The 21,806-nt window shown below is 42.9% G+C and overlaps 1 protein-coding gene across 18 annotated transcripts in view; it reads right to left on the bottom strand.

Annotated features, from left to right (window-relative positions):
* LOC102448489 (plasma membrane calcium-transporting ATPase 2) overlaps window positions 1-21,806 on the bottom strand; it is an 857,866-nt gene that overhangs the window by 629,051 nt on the left and 207,009 nt on the right. The gene's annotated exons all lie outside the window — the stretch shown is intronic.

Here is a 21,806-nt window from a genome sequence, read left to right as displayed (position 1 = left end):
ACAATGCACATCGGCATCTGCATATCCCCAACCACAAAGTTCCACTGCAGGAAGAATGTTCCAGCCTGCAGCCTGTGGTACAGGTAGGAGTTATGGAAGATGTGGCCATCATGTGCCCAGCCCAACCACCCAACACAAATGTCTGTAAACTGTCCCCGGTGGTCAAGCAGGGCCTGCAGCACCATGGAGAAGTAGCCCTTTCTGTTTATGTACTGGGCTGCTCGATGGGGCAGTGCGCGGATTGGGATGTGAGTCCCATCAAGCGCTCCTCCACAGTTCGGGAATCTTAGTCCAGCAAAGCCGGTCACATTGGTGTCCAGGTCTCCGAGGCAGACAGTTCTGTGCAGCAGCTCCGAGTTGATGGCCTTCATCACCTGCAGAAAGAGAAAAATAGAAACACACAAAACAGGAAATTAGAGGGGGTACCTGAGCCCCAGAGAGGTGCTCTCCCACCCCTCCCCTCCAAGACCCCAGGAGTCCCCATTCATGCAGCCTCCCACAACAGAAGGCAAAGTGAGACCAGGAGCCCCCCCCTCCCGCCACTTCATCCTCCACTCCCTCTGCCCTTTGCTGACAGTCCCCCTTTTCCAGCACCCCAACCCTGCAGAAACTGTCCCCTGAGAATGCCTTACCTCCATCAAGACGGCACTGACAGTAGACCTCCCCATGCCAAATTGGTGTCCCACTGAGCGGTAGCTGTCGGGGGTGGCCAGCTTCTACAGGGCAATAGCGACCCGCTTCTCCAGGGGGATGGCGGGCTGAAAGTGGGTGTCCTGTCATTGTAGGGCAGGGGCGAGCCAGGCACACAGCTCCTGGAATGTGGCCTTCCGCATATGGAAGTTTCAGATCCAATGCTGGTCTTCCCACCGCTCCATGACAAGACGGTCCCACCAGTCGGAACGTGTCCAGCCTCCAAAAGTGCCTCTCCACTAGGAAGTTCGGTGGGAAGGCCTTTGGTGATGCACCCTGGGCGAGGGGCTCAAGGTTGGGTTCTGAATCCAGATGGGGTAGGAGCATCATGACGGTGTCATGGAGGTGCAGCAGAATTTCCAGCATGGCAGCATGGAGCCATCACCTGCCCAGGGGCAGCTCCAGCTCCATGGCAAAAAAAAGATTCAAAACCAGAAAAGCCAACAAAAAACCAATCTGCTGTGGTGTCCAAGAAAGCAGAGCAACCAGAGCATGCACTGCAGAAGCTTTGCTGTTCCTCTGAGAGGTAGGCAAGCCAGCTGCAGCCAGCTGCAGTAGCAGAGAAATGGCTATCTGGGGGGTCCCTTTAAGCACATGTTCTCTGCAAAGGGCGTGAAGCTGCACCTGGAAGTAAATGCTGCCCCCATGCCCTGCCAGAAGTGGTTCCGGGTGCCCTTTTTTCAAAAGATCACTTTTTCAATCCGCTTTATGTAGTTTGGACACTTTCTTTCGAAAGAAGCTTTTTCAAATGATTATTTGGAAAAAGCTTCTTTCAAAAGAAGCGTATAGTCTAGATGTATCCCCAACAGATCTGTAGGTGAAAATGGCAACTTGTCAAACAGATGATGTTACAAGAGAACTAGACGTCTAACATTGGAAGAAAGATGTCTAAAGCAGCGGTGTATTATGTTTTTAAAAATAAATAATTTGTTGAGTTTCTGCTATTCACTGATGTGCAGAGGCATTGCTATGAGTACCAATGAGAAAATGATGAAGACAAAGCAATAATAAAGTACTTCATTATCTTTTCATTGTAAATTGTAACATTACCTGAAAAGTAAACACACTTGTGGCTGGTGGGAGGGGAGAGGAGCAAAAATAAAGTAGTAATGAAGATATAAGCCACTTGATACAATTTCCTCTACAGGTTAAGTAACAACATTAGGTAAACAGTAACAATAGTAAAAGAAGCTGTTTGGGGACCTAATCCTATAAGTTTTGAACTCACTCCTCTTAAAGTTCATTGGTAATTCAAATAAAGCTTTTTACTCCACATGCTGCTAATCAATTTTCAGAAATCCATTTAATAATTTTTCAGTATTCATAACTCATTCAGACTGCAAGAATATCTCAGTTCAGTCACAAACTGCAAATGTTTGAATCAATTTCATCAGGAGTCAGATTGTTAACAAATCTATCTGTAACAACTCTGTCCTGATAAATTCCTATCTACTTTTTAATCACTGGGATACAAAGTTAAATTTGGTTTGTCCACATTTGTTCGGAAAACATCTGACAAATTAGATACATTACTTGTCTAAATTGCATCAAATTTTAGAAAACGAATTCTATAAATTTTGTATACCTGGTCTCTTCATTGAAGATATCTTGTCATAATACAACATATACCAGTCAACAAACCTTGTTTATGTAAGCATTTCATTCAACACACTGCTTTATCTTTAATGCAAGTCGACCATTTTGGAATAATGAATACTTTTGTATAGCAAATGCAGATTCAGTATGTTGATACTAGGGATGCGAACAGGTAACTGGGTGATGCTTACCAGGTAATGGTTAACTGGTTCACTAAGAGTAGTCCCTTGTGCAGGGCTGCCAGTCAGCAGTGCACCCTGCATGGGACTGGAATAGAAATCCTATGGGCAGGGCTGCTCCAGCTGGACTGAAGTGATCCCCTGACTGTGATCCCAATTAATAAGCCAGTCCATAAACAAACTCCTCCTTTGTTCATTTTTACCAGCATTTCATAAAATGCTCACAAAACCAAATATCAGGAGTTATTACCAATTCCTTTTCTAAAGCCATATCTTTAGCTCCAAAACATTACCTGGTAAAAAGAGTTATCGGGATAACAACAACTATAACCTGGCTCCATAAAGTTTGAAAGCAGTCTACAATATAAATGTTTGTTCCTCCAATGGACCAGTTCAACTATCTTGCAAAATATCACTACCTTACTTGAAGACGTATAGTGAACACAGCACAAAGGGATGGTTCAAAAGAGCAAAGAGACTCACCCTTATGCACATTCAGAAGCTATTTTAGGATTTGTAGAAAGAGTCCCTCTTTCATCTAAAGAGCACATTCTCCTAATCCTAAAAATAAAAATCCAGGGCTGGCAAACAGCTACTTCAAACATTCTCAGCCAGGAATCATGCCCGCAACTTCTGATACATGCACAAGGTTTCTTGGATACCTGTGTGTTAAACTGGCATTCTGCCAGTTAACAATGTGGTAAATCAGTTTATCTAGGGCTAGATGACACTAAAACGCGATTTAGATGGGCAATTCACACACTGCCATCTATCTCTAATGTAAGGAGTCCCTCCACTGCGACAGCATGGACACATTCACACCACATGTCTCTTTAAACTAAGTCAAAACCTGTTGTCAATTTTGTGCCAAAAAAAGAATATGAACAGTTTGGTGGGAGGAGTGACATGTCCACAGGCTGCAAATCAGACAGACTGTACTGCAGTAGGCACTTAGGAAGCCCACTCGAAGCATAATGCACATAATAATCTAAATCCTAAAGCAATCAACCTAACAGAATATAAAATATAAATTGTTCACTTATTCTAATAAACTAGTCATAAGACAGGCTTTTCAGGTCTCTCCTCCATGTCTGTCTTCTCTCCTGAGCCTCCGGTCTCTCTCTCTCTGTCCTCCTACTGCCTCCCCCTCTCTCTCTCTCAGTTCTCCTCCGCCTCCCGCCTCTCTCTTTGTCTCTCTCTTTCTCTTCTCCTCCCCCTCCTGCCTCTCACTCAGGGGACCTTGTGCTGCATGAGGAGTGTGGAGCCCAAACAGTCGATTGCGCCACTTGCTCCCACGAGGCGGCCTGGCTGAGCGGCGCAGAAGTCAGCCGAGCGCCATGGCGGGAGGTGAAGGAGGGGTGGTGATGTTCACAGCCAGGGAGCGGGGCCTGGAGCCGCTGTCACACCTCACATCACAGCCCTGCCCTCCATCCCCTCCCGCCGTGGCGCTCGGCTGACTTCTGCGCCGCTCAGCCGGGCCGCTACAGGGCAGCAAGCGGCCATTTGGACCCCACATTCCCCGTGCAACATGGGCCGCCCGGAGGGAAGAGCCAGCATTTCAGCAACAGCGCCACCTAGAGGGAACAGCCAGGATTTCAGGCAACAGCGCCGCCCAGAGGGAACAGCCAGCATTTTAGCGTTATAGACTCTCAGACATTGGGCCACTATATTCCTAATAAATTATCAATTTAATTAACACAACCAGCTCGTTTCATAGGAAAAGAACAAGTTAAATATGAAGAAAAAAACAAGTTAAAATTACTTAGAAAAATTAGATGACTCCAAGTCACCAGGGCCTGATGAAATGCATCTTAGAATACTTAAAGAGCTGACTGAGGAGATATCTGAGCCATTAGCAATCAACTTTGAAAAGTCATAGAAGACAGCAGAGATTCCAGAAAACTGGAAAAGGGCAAATATAGTGCCCATCTATAAAAAGGGAAATAAAGACAAGCCAGGAAACTACAGGCTTGTCAGCTTAATTTCTGAGCCAAGAAAGATAATGGAGCAGATAATTAAGGAATTCATCTGCAAGTATCTGGAAGATAAAGTGACAAGTAATAGTCAGCATGGATTTGTCAAGAACAAATCATGCCAAACCAACCTGATAACTTTCTTTGATAGTATATTAAGCCTTGCAGATAAGGAGGAAGTCAAAGATGTGGGATACCTAGATTTTAGTAAAGCATTTGAAACATTCTTGCATGACCTTCTTATCAATAAACTAGGCAAATACAATGTAGACGGGGCTACAATAAGGTAAATGTATAACTGGCTGGATAACTGTTCTCAGAGAATAATCAAATGGTTCACAGTCATCTTGGAAGGGCAAAACAAGTGAGACTCTACAGAGGTCAGTTTTGGGACAGATTCTGTTCAATATCTTCATCAATGATTTAGATATTGGCATAGAGAATACACTTACAAAAACTGCAGATGATACCAAGCTGAGAGGGGTTGCAAGTGCTTTGAAGGATAATTCAAAATGATCTGGACACACTGGAGAAACGGTCTGAGGTAAATAGGATGAAGTTCATAAGGCCAATTGCAAAGTACTCCATTTACGGAAAAACAATCAGTTTCACACATACAGAAGTATGATTCATAACTTTAATTTTTTCCCACTTTCTGGCAGTCTGTGGAGGCAACTGCTGTTTGAATTGCTCTAAAGTTGTAATATGTCAATGTTGTTGATCTTTTACTGTGTAAAATCACACACAATCAGATCTTCAGTTGTGTAATTCTACAGTGGATGCTCAATAGAGGATATAAGGTATTTTTATATATGACTACTGATTTTTCTTAAATTCAAGTAGTAGTAGCTCACATTTTGGCAAACAGGGTTTACAGGTGTTATTCCCTATGGACATGTCTACACTAGGAGTGTGTCTAGACTACAGGGTTTTGTTGACAAAAGTGGACTTTTGTCGACAAAACTATGCCTGCGTCTACACTACTGCAGAGTTCTGTCGACAGAACGTCGACAGAACTCAGCAGTTTTGTCAATGGCGGTAAACCTCATTCTATGAGGAATAACACCTTTTGTCGACAGAGTTCTGTCGACAGAAGGCGTTATTGCATCTACACTGTCCTTTGCGGCTACACTATCCTGTTGACAAAGCAACTTGCTTTGTCAACAGAACTGGATGTAGTCTTGATGCTCTTTGTCAACAGAAGCTTTGTCGACAGTATCTGTCGACAAAGCCTCTGTCAACAAAAGCCTGTAGTCTAGACATACCCTAGGAAACTATGTTGAAATTAGTAAATATGACTTAAAACCTTCCAATTTAACAAATTCAAACCAGCGTGTCCACACTATGGGGAAGCCTTGAAATTAGTGCAAGGTAGGCTCTGTTAAAGTGGATGTGCTACCTCAGACTTAGAGCCTCAGGAAGCACTGGGGAACAATTATTTTGAATTATTCTGGAGAGTAATTGTTTCAAAATAGCGGCATCAGAGTGTCCAAACTACAGTTATTTCAGAATTACTATTCTGGAATTAGCATTACTCCTGATGAAAAGCAGGAGTACAGATTTTGAATTCTGTGGCCTGTTATTTTGAAATAACGGCCTTGGTTGTGTGGACGCTCTGATTATAAAATCGAGCTTGGAGGAATTATTATGAAATAAAGTCCTAGTGTAGACGAGGGCTATGATGCCTGCTGGAAGTTTTAACTGATGATTATCTAAAGAGAGTCTCTTTCACTGTTTACGGTTGGCTGCACTGAAAAGTGAAAGGTGAAAGGACTATCTGTGGGGAAACCATCAGTAATAAAAATATTTATACTGAAACACTTCACATGGAAGAAACTAATATCAGTAGACAGTGCTTGTGCTTCCTGCTATGAATTAGATATATTTTGGTATTATTGAGTCAGTAGCTTGCTGAAAAAACCTGGATTAATGAAAAAATAACTCTATTGTTTTGCTAAGATTTCTGGCTTGACTAACCTTTTCCACACTGAACAAAATATTAGTTGAGTGTTGTTATTCTGGATTATACTTGCTTTTCTAGAAAAACAAATATTTGACAAACATTAATGCTTTAATAAACTTAGCCTGATATATTCATAGAATCATAAAACACTAGAACTGGAAGGGACCTCGAGAGGTCATCAAGTCCAGTCCCCTGCCCTCACGGCAAGACCCAGTACCATCTAGACCAGGGGTCTCCAAACTACGGCCCGCGGGCCGGATGCGGCCCGCGAGGCCCTCTCATCCGGCCCGTGGAGACCTTTTTGTCTACGGAAAAAAAATTACGGAAATTTACGTGTATCCTGCCAAGATCAGCCGCCGCTTACGTGGACGTTATGTTTTTACCGAATTAAAATAGAGGCACGCAGTAGTGCGTTATGGATTCAAAGGCAGAAGAAGTGAGATTGTTTCAAAACCCATTTGAAGCAGATGTGGCCAGTTGCCCAGATGAACTGCAGCTGGAAGTCATTGAGTTGCAAGCAAATGACCTCCTTAGGGACAAGCTCAAAATAGGACTGGTGGGTTTTTACCAGTTTTTGCCCAAGGAAGACTTTCCTAATGTCAAAACTTTTGCATCAAAGTACCTTTCAATCTTTGGAACAACATACCTGTGTGAACAAACATTTTCAAGAATGAAATACGTGAAGAACAATTTGAGAACAAACTTGTCCGATGATAATCTCAGGTCACTGTTGATGTTAGGGACAACAAATCTAAAGCCAGAAATGTCTGCTATTTTGGCATCCAGGAAACAATTTCACCATTCACACTAATACAGGTGTTCATGTGTAGTGTATCAATGTGTTATTAAATAATAACTGAATAAAATAATATTAAATAAATAATTAAAAACAACATCCATGTTTTGATTGTTTTTTATTTGGACCTCAAGTGTGTAGTCGGCCCCCGAACTGCTGTTTGATAGTTAATGCGGCCCTCGGGCTGAAAAGTTTGGAGACCCCTGATCTAGACCATCCCTGCTAGATGTCTATCTAATCTGCTCTTAAATATCTCCAGAGATGGAGATTCCACAACCTCCCTACGCAACCTATTCCAGTGGTTAGCCACCCTGGTTACTGCTAAACTGGGGGGTGGGTTCAGGATACCGGAAGTATCCCAAAAAAGTCTGCCACATCCAGGGAATGCATTTGCGTTTCCAATTTTTTTGGCAGAACAGCAAATGTGCTCTTTTGGAATCCCCTGTATTCCTCGTTCTACGAAGGAGAAGGGGACCTTTGAAAGAGGGTTTTTTTCTGACATTTGGTCCAGTCTAGATGGGCCAAATATTGGAAAAACCTCTTCCAACAAAAGAATCAGAAAAAGGTACGCAAACTGCAGAGAGCATTTTGTATACCTTTTTCCGACAAAAACTTGTAGTCTAGTCGTACCCCCTGACAGTTAGGAAGGTTTTCCTAATGTCCAACCTAAACCTACCTTTCTGCAATATTGTCCTGTAGTCATCATTGTTGTGTTTTATACATCATCCACGTTTATTCAAGTCTCCATAGGCAGATTTTAGATTGTTCTTTTTAATCAAATATTCAGTTTCCAGAAAGAGGGTGACGAATATAGATGGTACCGAAATTACATATATAAAGTTTATTTCATTTTTGTAACTTCCTCAAATATTTGTTCACATACTTAAAATGATAAAAATCGACATAAAATGACTACCTCAACAGTATGCCCTTGCCTTTCAGGCATTTCATTAAATCTAGCATAATTCCATCAGAAAAGCAAGGCAACCACTGAATATGCCCTAGTTGCCTGAAAACTCCTGGTGAGTAATGAAACTAATCACTTATTGTACTTGGACAAAAGTTAGGTGTTGTGTTTAGCAGTTGTATCTTGCTTATAAGCTGTTTTAATATTTGCAAGTTGCTTTCATTTTTGTATGCTCTGCATTTTTGGAATACTAAATTTGCCTGAGAGAATCTGAAATGAGTTCAGGGAATATTCTAGGGAAAACAATCAAAGATACTGAGCTCTGAAGCAAGGGAACATCAATGAATTGTTGGCCAGATCCCTTGTTTATGAGCATGTTAAGGTCACAGCAGACTAATATTCCAAATTGCCCAACATTATGAAAACTGCATATAAATAATTTGACTCATCTAAATTTTAACTTTGGAACACCTCAATGTCTTTTTCCTCATTAAGTAAAGTGGATGTTTTTAGAAAACTATCGTTTTATATTTTGCATTGAAAATGTTTAATTCTTTGGTGAAATTGGACTGCTAAATTAACACTTAACAAATCTCTCTTCAGGTGACTTTTAAAAGTAATTATATATTTCATATTCCAGCAACGTCTTTTTTCAGAAGGAATCCCAAAATTTTTTATACATTAGAGATCCACAGGTAACCCGTAACTCACTACCTCAGTGCAACCACTTCCTGGGACAGAAGGTATCAACTGATAATGGTGCACAGTAATATTATGTACACTCTGTTTATGGTTCATAAGTGGAAAAACCTGCAATCAATGGGTGAATTTAGGCAGACAGAATACAGTTCTCTCAGTCTGGAATTTGGCCAGGACATAATGCTTTTTTGTGTGCTTATCCAGTACTCTTTTGGTTGCCATGGGATTTTCAACCCTAATTTGCATAGGTTGAATGCACAGCATTGGATGATTTCTTTCTATTTGTAGAAATGCATTTTTTAAAGATTGGCATTATTTTGGATTTCACTGATTCATATGGTCATACAAACATGGGGTTCCAGTCTTGAAGCTCATGCAAGTCTGTTCCATGGAAATCAGACATATAGATATAGATATAGATATAGATATAGATATAGATATAGATATAGATATAGATATAGATATAGAGATTATTAAAGGCAGCTGCTTCCAGGGCCCATGATGTCATAAATGTCAAAAGAAAAATCTTTGAACCTGGCTACCTGTCTTTAAAATTTTGATTGTGTGTACTGAATGCAGTTAAACAAATTAAAAAGTTTACAAAATGAAGGTGATGGTGAGGGTACAGAAAATGGAAGAATAAATGGACCGGTTAATCAAACCAGCTATTTCATCGCTTAACCCCCAATGCCTTTTTCAGATTAAGTAGATATGAACTAATCATAATCAGCTTGGAGTTTAAAAGGAAATTCAACATAGCTTTTATCAACAGGCTTATGTTCAGTAAATAATGATGGCTGGAGGAGCAGGGTATCAGGGACTTAAATGTGTTAAAATAAAATCTATTACCCTACTGTGTCAGAAACCATTAATTGAATGAACAAAGTGGATCCATTTATTCAGAACATAAAATGTTTTTGTAGGAAATTTCTTTCTAATTTGCTAAGAGTTTCAATTATTCCGTATATTTGATGGTCCTTCTTCCCTCCCTTCATTTTTCTAAGCCTACTAGATTCTTCTCTTTTTTTCTTCACTCCTAATTCGTGGTTAATATTCTATTAGGTCTATTGGTCTAGCGTAGTGTTCTCAAACGTTCTGGCCCATGGATGACCTGGCTCAAAGCAAACCTTTCCATGGACCACCTGTTGCTAATAGAAACTCACTGTTAATTACATAATTGCACCCGAGCCATTTTGCTAGTGCTGCAGCTAGGGTGAATGAACATAAGAACATAAAAACGGCCAAACCGGGTCAGACCAAAGGTCCATCTAGCCCAGTATCCTGTCTGCTGACAGTGGCCAATACCTCATGGAGGGAGGGATCACAACAGATTATCCTCACATTATCCCTCCCCTGTCACCCACCTCCAGAGAAACAGAAGCTAGGGATACCATTCCCATCCATCCTGGCTAATAGCCATTGATGGACCTAACTTCCATGAACCTATCTAGCTCTTTTTTGAACACTGTTAAAGTTCTAGCCTCCACCGCATCCTCTGGCAAGGAGTTCCACGGGTTGACTGTGCATTTTGTGAAGAAAATCTTCCTTTTGTTTGTCTTAAACCTGCTGCCTATTTATTTCATTTGGGCTATGTCTAGACTGCAAGCCACTTTCGAAAGAGACTTTTTCAAAAGATACTTTTGAAAAAGCCTCTTTTGAAAAAGCATCTAGACTACAACCAGTACTTCGAAAAAGCAAGCTGCAATATGGATACTCTCTTTCGAAAAAGCAGAGTTTGCATTACATAGCACCTTTTTTCAAAAGAGCACTTTCGAAAAAAGGTGTTCTTCCTCATCAAACGAGGTTTTCCACAGTTGAAAAAACTGCTGCGTTCTTTTGATTTACTTTCGAAAGAACGGCGCAGCAGTCTAGACGCAGGTGAAGTTTTAAAAAAAAAAGGCCACTTTTTTCGAAAAAAAGCCCCCTGTAGTCTCGACACACCCTTGGTGACCCCTAGTTCTTATATTATGGGAATAAGTAAATAACTTTTCCTTATTCACCTTTTCCATACCAGTCATGATTTTATAGACCTCTATCATATCTCCTCTTAGTCTCCTCTTTTCTAAGCTGAAAAGTCAACGGCTTTTTAATCTGTCTTCATATGGGACCTGTTCAAAACCCCTAATCATTTTTGTTGCCCTTTTCTAAACCTTTTCTAATGCCAATATATCTTTTTTGAGATGAGGTGACCACATCCATAGGCAGTATTCAAGATGTGGGCGTACCATGGTTTTATGTAGAGGCAATAAGATATTTTCTGTCTTCTTCTCTACCTCTTTATTAATGACTCCTAACATTCTATTTCCTTTTTTGACTGCCGCTGCACACTGAGTGGATGTTTTCGGAGAACTATCCACAATGACTCCAAGATCTTTCTCTTAAGTAGCTGTAGCCAAATTAGTCCTCATCATATTGTATATATAGTTCGGATTGTTTTTTCCAATGTGCATTACATTTTGTTTGTCATTTTGTTGCCCAATCATTTAGTTTGGTGAGATCTTTTTGAAGCACTTCACAGTCTGCTTTGGTCTCTACTTAGGTATTTTGAGCGGTTTGGTAACATCTACAAATTTTGCCACTTCATTGTTTACCCCTTTCTCTAGATCGTTTATAAATAAGTTGAATAGGATGGGTCCCAGAACAGACCCTTGGGGGACCCCACTAGTTACCTCTCTCCACTCGGAAAACTGGCCATTTATTCCTACCCTTTGTTTCCTGTCTTTTAACCAGTTATCAATCTATGAAAGGACCTTCCCTCTTATCCCATGACAACTTACTTTACTAAAGAGCCTTTGGTGAGGGACTTGTCCAAGGCTTTCTGGAAATCTAACTATACTATATCCACTGGATCCCCTTTACCCACATGTTTGTTGACCCCCTAAAAGAACTCTAGGGGTATGTCTACACTACCCTCCTAGTTTGAACTAGGAGGGTAATGTAGGCATACCGCACTTGCAAATGAAGCCCGGGATTTGAATTTCCTGGGCTTCATTTGCATAAGCGGGGAGCCGCCATTTTTAAAACCCCGCTGGTTCGAACCCCGTGCAGCGCGGCTACATGGGGCACGAACTAGGTAGTTCGAACTAGGCTTCCTAGTTCGAACTACCGTTACTCCTCATTTCACGAGGAGTAATGGTAGTTCGAACTAGGAAGCCTAGTTCAAAGTACCTAGTTCGTGCCCCGTGTAGCCGCGCTGCACGGGGTTCGAACCAGCGGGGTTTTAAAAATGGCGGAGCCCCGCTTATGCAAATGAAGCCCGGGAAATTCAAATCCCGGGCTTCATTTGCAAGTGCAGTATGCCTACATTACCCTCCTAGTTCAAACTAGCGGGGTAGTGTAGACATACCCTAGCAGATTAGTTAGGCATGATTTCCGTTTATAGAAACTATGTTGAATTTCCCCAAACAAATTATTTTCATCTATGTGTCTGACAATTTAATTCTTTACTATAATGTCAACTAATTTGCCCAGTACTGACGTTAGACTTACTGGTCTGTAATTGCCAGGATCACCTCCAGAACCCTTTTAAAATATTGGTGTCACATTAGCTATCCTCCAGTTGTTAGGTACAGAAGCTGATTTAAAGGGTATGTTACAAACCACAGTTAATAGTCCTGCAATTTTACATTTGAGTTCTTTCAGAACTCTTGGGTGAATGCCACATGGGCCACTGTTAAGTTTATCAGTTTTTTCAAAATCCTCCTTTAATGAAACCTCAATTTGGGACAATGCCTCAGATTTGTCACCTAAAAAGAAAGGCTCAGATTTAGGAATCTCCCCGATATCCTCAGCCGTGAAGACTGAAGCAAAGAATTCATTTAGCTTCTCCGCTATGACTTTATCATCCTTGAGTGCTACTTTAGCATCTCAATTGTCCAAGGGCCCAACTGGTTGTTTAGCCAGCTTCCAGCTTCTGAAGTACATAAAAAACATTTTACTATTACTTTTTGAGGTTTTGGCTAGCTTTTCTTCAAACTCCTTTTTGTCTTTTCTTACTATATTTTTACATTTAATTTGACAATGTTTATGGTCCTTTCTATTTTCCTCACTAGGATTTGACTTCCACTTTTTAAAAGATGTCTTTTTATCTGTCTCTGCTTCTTTTATTTGGTTGTTAAGCCACAGTGGAACTTTTTTGGTTCTCTTGAGGGTTGCGTCTAGACTGTCAGCTGCCAGCTGTCTACACTGGCCGCTTGAATTTGCGCAAAAGTACTGACGTTCTACTGTCCGAAATCAGCGCTTCTTGCGCAAATGCTTTGACGTTCCCATTCGGGCAAAAGCCCTTTTCCGGAAATGTTTTTGTGCAAAAGGGCCAGTGTAGACAGCTCAAGACTGTTTTGCGCAAAAAAGTCCCGATCGCGAAAATGGTGCTTTTGCGCAAAAGCGTCCGTGCCAATCTAAAGCAAAATGCAGGACAATGTAGCACTTTAAAGACTAACAAGATGGTTTATTAGATGATGAGCTTTTGTGGGCCAGACCCACTTCCTCAGATCAAATAGTGGAAGAAAGTAGTCACAACCATATATACCAAAGGATACAATTAAAAAAATGAACAAATATGAAAAGGACAAATCACATTGCAGAACAGGAGGGGGATGCGGGGGGAGGGGGGAAGGAAGGTAAGTGTCTATGAATTGATGATATTAGAGGTAGGGAGAGTGGGATGTTTGTGAGTTAATGGTATTACAGGTGATAATTGGGGAAACTATCTTGGTAATGGGTGAGATAGTTCAAATGTTTGTTGAGTCCTTTTTGGAAAGTGTCGAATTTTAACATGAATGACAGTTCAGAGGATTCCCTTTCAAGTGCAGATGTAAAAGGTCTTTGTAGCAGAATGCAGGTGGTTAAGTCATTGAGAGAGTGTCCTTTCTGGTTAAAATGGCAAGAAACTGTTTTCTCTTTGTGATCTTGTCTGATATTTGTAGGCATTAATCCTTTGGCTAAGTGTCTGAGATGTTTGTCCAATGTACATAGCAGACGGACACTTCCCCCCCCCCTATCCCTAACCCTTCCCCCCCCCTGCATCCAACTCACAAACATCCCACTCTCCCTACCTCTAATATCATCAATTCACAGACACTTATCTTCCTTCCCCCCCCCCCCCGCATCCCCCTCCTGTTCTGCAATGTGATTTGTCCTTTTCATATTTGTTCATTTTTTTAATTGTATCCTTTGGTATATATGGTTGTGACTACTTTCTTCCACTATTTGATCTGAGGAAGTGGGTCTGGCCCACGAAAGCTCATCATCTAATAAACCATCTTGTTAGTCTTTAAAGTGCTACATTGTCCTGCATTTTGCTTCAGCTACCCCAGACTAACACGGCTACATCTCTATCACGTGCCAATCTAGACGCTCTTTTCCGCAAATGCTTTTAATTGTCTGGGAAGGTGTATGGGGCTGGAGCAGGGATGCAAAATGTTTGGATTACATGAGATAGAGGAGCAGAGGGTTGGGAGAGGGAGGGTCTAGGGTGTCACAGACAGACTCTGGCTGGGAGGCCTTACCTGGTTCCCAGCCAGCAGCGCAGCAGGTTCCTCAGCTAGGATCCCTGCCTTCCTGCCCTGTACATGCTCAAGGGAGCTGCCAGAGCCATGTATACTGCTCAGAACTGAATGCTGTAAGTCCCGGGGGTGTGAGGAAAGAGGTTCACTTTCCATGCTGCCTATCCTGCAAACAGGCAGCTGTTATTGGCTAAAACCAGCCAATGGGAGCAACTGGATACTGGGGCAGCATGAGCAGCCTGTCTCCCCTCCCTCTGGACTCTCCGCGTTCAGAAACACACAAGTGGCCTTGCAGCAGATTTCCTGAGTACCAAGCTGGGATGGGGCAGGCAGGGACTTAGCTGAGGCTCTTGCCAGATCTGGGCAGCTTGGCGGGCCAGATCTGGCCCACAGATCATCTTTTAGCAAGCTAGGTGTGTGGGGTCTTGGCATGGTAGGAATGAGGGGTTTTGGGGTGCAGGGTCTAGGTATAGGGGGAGTTACTTACCCACCTCCATGCCCTCATGAATCCCAACAAGATCTCCTGCTGATCCCATTGGCTGCAACTCCGGCCAATGAGAGCAGCAGAGAAAGTCTATCATTAGTGGGTGTTCCCTCAATGAGCCGGGCAGGAGGGAGGCGAGAAACACAGCATGGAGTTGCTTGTTCTGATCTCTCTTTACTCACCTATTCTTCCCCCACCCCCAGGAAAGCCTTTGATTACTGCCATTCCTCCAGCTGAGCTAGACAGGAGGGAGGCAAGAAATGGAGCATGGAGCCACTTGTTCTGCCCTCTTTCTCTTTTGAAGCAGTCTGGCAGGGTCGGGGCTTGGCATACGTGCTCTCCACTGTGGGGAATGAGGGGAGGAGGATTAGCTCGTGCCGCAGACCACCTGGGAGACAGCCGCGGACCCCTAGTGGTGCACGGACGGCACTTTGAGAACCACTGATCTAGCACAATTTCGGGGGAGTTGGATAAAATCTCTATTTAAATCCAGGATTACCAACCTAAAAATCATAAACCAATCAATAAATCATAAATCACTCAAAATAATAAATCAGGCTTGGCAAAAATGGGATGGGCTTAAATAATGAGATTTTATTAAAGCAAAATGCAATTCTGATTTTTATTTGCCTTCTGTTTTTTATGCCTTTTAAGATTTATGTTTTCCCATTTTATTCCATAACCATGAGGATTAAACATGGTTTTTAAACGAAGGCTGAGATTCACACATAGTCACATGACTGGAGCATCTGGACTATTAAGGAAAACACAAAATGTCTCGAAACTCATGATAAAATTTCAGAAATTGGCAACATACAAAAACAGTATGTATTTTACTGCTTTCCTAGATCAGAGGTACTTCAGACTGCATTGCTTCTTAACTCAAGGGAAATGTGAGAATTTGCTAACTGATTAATCAGTTCTAGGATGCTTCTTTAAGGCTATGTCTACACTGCTGAGCTATTTCGGGATTTTTCCAGTATCCCGAAATAGCTATTCCGCATCTTTTGGGCAATCCCTTTATTTCGAAATATGACAGGCTCACTATTCCGACATTCCTGTAAACCTCATTCCACGAGTAAGGGACATTTCAGAATAGTGCTCTATTATTTCAAAATTAACTTGAAATAAGCTATGCGATTTGTGTAGCTCAAAATGCATAGCTTATTTCAAGCTACAGGTGCAGTGTAGACAGACCCTTAATGCAGTCATGCAAAATGCTTTAGCATAACAACATGCTAGTGTAACCCATACACCTACTGAATGTGGTTCGCTATCCCATATAGTGACACTCTGACCACTTACAGAGAGAAAGAATAAGTTTTCTCTACAGCCTTATCTGAGGCAGCTTGCTTTTTAGCTCAAGCTGTAGAGAGGTTCATGAACTAAGCTCCAGAGAGTCCAGGTTCAGTTCCGCTTGCTGGTGTTACATTAGATTCTTGCAAGTCATCATCACTCCTTGGCATTCTTTAATCTCCACACTCCGAAGCTGTCATTTAAAAAATGACAGGGAGAAATCTAGGGTTGACTATACAACAAATGTTCAGCTGTTGGGATAAGCAGTTAGAATTACAGTACAGTATCTTATCTGAACTATTTAATCTTCCTGCAGTTGCAAAACTTGGAATAAAATTTCATGAGAACAGATTTTCTTGTAAGATTACTGGTACTTTCTTGCTTTGATCTCCCCTGAAATTATTTAAGAGCAGTTTTTCCCACAATATCTTGGAACTTTTGATTCTGTCCACAACTCGGATGAAAAAGTGAACTTTAAAAAACGAAGCTAAGTTTTTGTAACTTCAAAAAAAGTGGTTTTCAGTTTTGTGTGGAACAGTTTGTGTTATGTTTTATGTCTACTGATTTGCCAGTTCCTTTGTAAGAAAAAGAAAAATGACAAAAAGCCACAAATCCAGTACTCTTTCTGTGAACCTCATTTTTTATGCATCATAAAACTCCCAATTTCTGATGATAGTCTTCCCGTCCCTAAAATTTTCTATCTTTAACCTTTATTGCCTTTTATCTGTGCATATTTCTGCCTCAAATGTGTAGATTAAAATTCATCACTTAAGCACATACTTTAATACTCCCCAGAATAAGGATAGACTTAAAACTATCAGTTTCACTAAACCTGTGCACTCACTGCAGCTGAAATTGGAGGGTTTTATTAAAAAGAAAAGTTGTGGCTCCTTTAAGATGTCTATTGTCTTTGGCTTTGGAGGAAAAAGCAAAAAGGCACTGAGCCAAGGGAAGACTGGAAGAAGCAGGTCCAGATGGGACACTTGACCCCTCATGCATATCAGGGAAGGGTGTGTATTTATTCAACTGTCCATCCCAAATAAAACCCTCCCTCTTCATGGACCAGCACAGCCACCCTCCATCCAGTGGGACTGGAGAAGGACCAGGTTTTTGTGATTTGCTATGGGCAGTCTTTTTCTTTTAGATTAATCTGCCAGGCTGGCCAGGGTGGGTTTTTTTCACATTCTCCACATCAGGTTAGAGACCCTATTGGGTAGGTGTCAAGGGGCGGTGCTGCCCTGCACTGAAGCCCCGGGAGCTCCCCTGGTCCAGCTGGCCAAACAGGCCCCACCTACACGGCCCTGCTGGGCATGCTCAAGAGGGAAGCTGGGGATAACAGCCCAGGGAGACAGTCAGTCAAGGGGATGATAGCCGGAGGGGCAGGAACTCAGGGAGGAGTTCCTGCACTGCACCGGCTACCGCAGCTGTCCCAGGAGCAACACCAGCCGCCCCAGGAGCAGCACCAGCCACTGCAGCCACCCCAGGAGAAGCAGCCTCAGCTGCAGTCGCAGCGACAGCATCGGGAGGGGAGATCGTCGGACTGGGACTGACCCGGGGAGCTGCACGCAGAGGACGGCGTACAACGTTGGAGGGGGTAGGAAGGAGCCCAGGGCAGAGGAGTGACCTCCGGGAGCTCGGCGTGTTCCAGCAGGCATCCCCGCCAAGCAGACAGCGAAAGCTTTCGCTGCCATCAGGGCCCTGGGTGGGACCCAGTGGAGTGGGAGGGCCCGGGTCCCCCTACCTCCCCACCCCAACACAACCATGCTCCCTAGATTTTGGGGGGAAAGCTCACCAAGGAACTAGGCCGGAAGGCCATCCACAACCCTACAGAGGGACTTGTACTTTGGGATTGGATCTAGAGGGCCATACCTGTATAAAAGGACTTGGACCTTGGGGAATTGGGCCTATAAGGCAGTATATGCCCTAAAAGAGGGGCATCTGTGTGAAACTAAGAGCAGCCCTTTCCAAAGGGGGCTGTAACCCAGCTATAGGGAACGTCTGGGTTACCGAGGGGCAGGCACCCCCTCGACAGTAGGTAAGGTGATGTTCTTGTGGTTTAGCAGGCAGCAGGTATTCACTGCAGGTATTTGTTCCATAGAGATACAATTTCTTGATAAACAGGAGTTAGAACTGGACTTAGGGGAAGGCATTCCCTAAGGATGTTCAGGAAGGAGAGAGAGCTCCTACTGCCTGGTACTGAAGAGCAGCACTTTATTGCTGGGTATTTCTCAGGTGTGTGAATAAAGTTGTGGCTTAATTAAATCACATTATCTGTTTCTTTCTGCATGGCAGGACAAAGCCAAGAGTATTAGAGCAGAAAGCGAAGGCAGCCAGAGAGGGCATGAAGAACAACTGGTCTCTGTCCTCTTTATAACAACCCTTACCAGAGCTGAAAAATTTTTATCAGATCAACAACCAAGCAAGCTCCCATTGAAAATAATAGGAGTTGCTGGATAATCTGCTGAACTAAAAAACTGGTCACTCTATTGACACGCCTAAAGAGGAGAAAAACTTTTGAAGAAAAACACTGGCCACTTAGTGCCTCTGATATACACAGGTACAATCCAGACTAATGACTATATGTGGGTGGCACACCCACCATGTAACCTGGGAGGCCATTTACAATGCTTTGCTGCTGAAGGCTCCAGCCTGGACTGCTCACAAACAGCATCCAGCACATTAGGCCTGTCTTCTCTGCAGCAGTATATCACCCTCAGTATGACTAACGTAAATGGAGTTGATGTAGCTTAGATTAACTTAATACAGTGCCTATGCCATGCTGCATCTGTCAATGGGAGAGTGTCTCCTGTGGACTTGCTTTACTTTTCACTTTCCAGTGGAGTACTGGAGTTGACTGGAGAGCACTCTGCCATCAATTTATTGGGTCTTAACGAGACCTCTACTGTGTCAATCAAAAGTAGCATCAGTCTCCAGGAAATGCAGACATGGCTTAAGTCACTTCCAGCTAAGTCTGTGTATCTACTGGAGCCAGCTAGCCCACACTTGGTTCTTCCAGGCTTATGTTTCCAACAGAAATCTATGTCCTGTTGTAAAGTCATTATACTGCTAGGCTATGTCTATAATAACAACAACATCAAAAATAATTTAACAACCTCAAACTATTCAGAAATTCAGAAACAGAAAACTGATGGGCAGTGCAAACTATCTTCCAGCCAGTACATGCCCTTCATCAATCATCCCATGCCTGGGAATTGGTTCTCCACTAGTGCACCTTCTACTAAAAACCCCCTTGTCTACACTATGAAATTAGGTCAAATTTATTATGGTCAATTTTTAGCACCCAATTTTGTAAAGTTGATGGTCCCCACTGTGCCCAAGAGTTTAACGTAGCGTATCCCCAGTAGGGGGACTTTGGCAGCAATGCACTATGAGTAGATATCCCACAGTCCCAGTCACCCCTAATAATTTTGAGTTAGGCTCCCACTGCCTGATGGGACAAAGGAAATGCAGCGGTCATTCTGGGCACATGTCATCAGTGTCCCATAATGCACTCATCTCCTCTCTCACCTCCCTTCCTCCCCCCTCTCAGCAATGGCAAACATTGGAGCAATGCAGCTGCCCGGAAGCCAAGAACATTAACTTTTACAGCACTGCCTCTATCTCTCTATGCAGAAGAACCAGAAACCCCCTACAGATCCATGTAGCCCCCAAAGGGAGGGGAGGAAGTGGCCTAGAGGCAGCTGATCCTCATCTGGCTGCATTGTGGACAAAGACCCTGTCAGCATGACCCTGTCCTCATTCCACGAGGAGTAACGGTAGTTCGAACTAGGAAGCCTAGTTCGAACTACCTAGTTCGTGCCACGTGTAGCCGCGCGGCACATGGTTCGAACGAGCGGGGATTTAAAAATGGCGGAGCCCCGCTTATGCAAATGAAGCCTGGGAAATTCAAATCCCGGGCTTCATTTGCAAGTGCGGTATGACTACATTACCCCGCTAGTTCGAACTAGCGGGGTAGTGTTGACATACCCTTACTTATTCGTGCCTTGCACTGCCTCAGGGGTTGGGGATACTAACTGTATCTGTGCCCCTCAGCCCTGAAAACAGGCCCAAGCCACCTGCTCTGATGGAGGGCCCTGGGCTCAGAACTGACTGCGGCTCAGCCCTGAATAGAGGTCCCGGCCATTGATGCTTTGGTGCCTGCCCTGACATAGGATTTGGACTCATAACTGTTTGCTCCTTTGCCCTGATTGCAAGCAAGAGACCCTAACTGCCCACCACTCAGCCTTGTTTCCTGGCTAATTCCCCAACTGTGGGCAAAGCCAAATTTACTGTTCTTGTCATGAAAAGCAGGAGTACAGAAATTGACATTAATAGCCCTTAAAGTTGGTGGAATGGGCTTGGTGGTATGGAATTATTATTTAGAAAATTGACCTTATGTGGTGAAGTTCGACCTAATCTCATACTGTAGACCAGGCCAAAGAAGCAAAACTGCCTGACAACTATCAGCATTTTTGTATATCTATTCTTAAGTGCAACAGAAGGAGCATCTGCTCATTTTTAGCTTTGCTTCCTTGATCTTAGGGATTTAGGTTTAACCGCTACAAACGCTCTCTGCAAACATGAGATTTAAAAAAAAGGAGCTAAAGCTCATTCACATGAGTTGATCAGCGATTTCCCCCATTTGTTCAAAAGCAGGCAATTCCAAGAACACTTCAACAGGTAATATGTGTGCCTTTTAGAATGCAGACACATACACACAGCAGACTGGTGTGATAAATAGGATGAATATCTCCCTGTTCAGAAAACAAGGTCAATCCAATGAGTTGTACTGAAAAGGAAAGAATATACACCCTCAGTGGCAGGTACTGCTATATTTATTCTTACTGCACCTTAAGCATAAAGGAAATCTATGCTGTGTAGGAATACATTTACTGGAGCTTGTTTTCTCACCTTTTCTCTTCTACATTCTGCACGTCTTCTCTCTAATTTTATTACTGGCATTGTCATAATTACAGTTACCCAATTATTCCACTTTTTTCTGTTAATTATGTTGGCTCACCAAACATGCAACCACTTTCCAATCACAGAAGATGTAGTCTTTTGTGTTGGTATTTTGCCATGTTTTTAGTGCCCAGGGTGAAGAACATTTTCAGTACACATGCACATGCACAGGTGCATGGATGGACACATACACACACACAGTCACCGAAGCTCACCCCCTGCCTCCCATATATATACAAGACTGAATGGTAGAGCCATGTGGGCAGCCTCCAGAAACTGGTTGGTATCCTGAGCAACCTCTCTCCTTGCCCATGCCTAGGGCCCTGCACAGTCCACACATTGAAGACACATGAACACAAGCACAAGACATAGGAATGGGACCTAGAGCTGTAAAATACAGAGAACCACAAAGTAACCAGGAAAGCTAGAAACAGAAATCCAGTTTTCCTGTCTCCCAGCGTGCGCTGCACATATTCCCCTAGACTCACCTGTCTCTTTTAAAAAATGATAAAAGATTTGCTAATTGTCCTAAACAGTTGTAAGGATTATGTTTCTATTTTTGTCCGCCTTCCCCCCAAAAAAATTTTTTTCTACCATATATATGTAACCTCCTTTTTCCTCCTCGGGTTGTGGGAGCAGGTCACACTCACGGGTGTGCCTGGGTGCCTGATGGTTTTAACATAAAAGGAGATCCTGAGAACTCCAGTAGTGATGTTGTTTAGTTGGGGAAAACCCTACCCACCCCCTTGCTGCAGTC

The sequence above is a fragment of the Pelodiscus sinensis genome, chromosome 11 (assembly GCF_052426305.1).
Source record: "Pelodiscus sinensis isolate ZL-2025 chromosome 11, ASM5242630v1, whole genome shotgun sequence".
Taxonomy (NCBI): domain Eukaryota; kingdom Metazoa; phylum Chordata; order Testudines; family Trionychidae; genus Pelodiscus; species Pelodiscus sinensis.
Note: the sequence above shows the minus strand (reverse complement) of the source record. Positions and strands in the feature narration are given on the sequence as shown.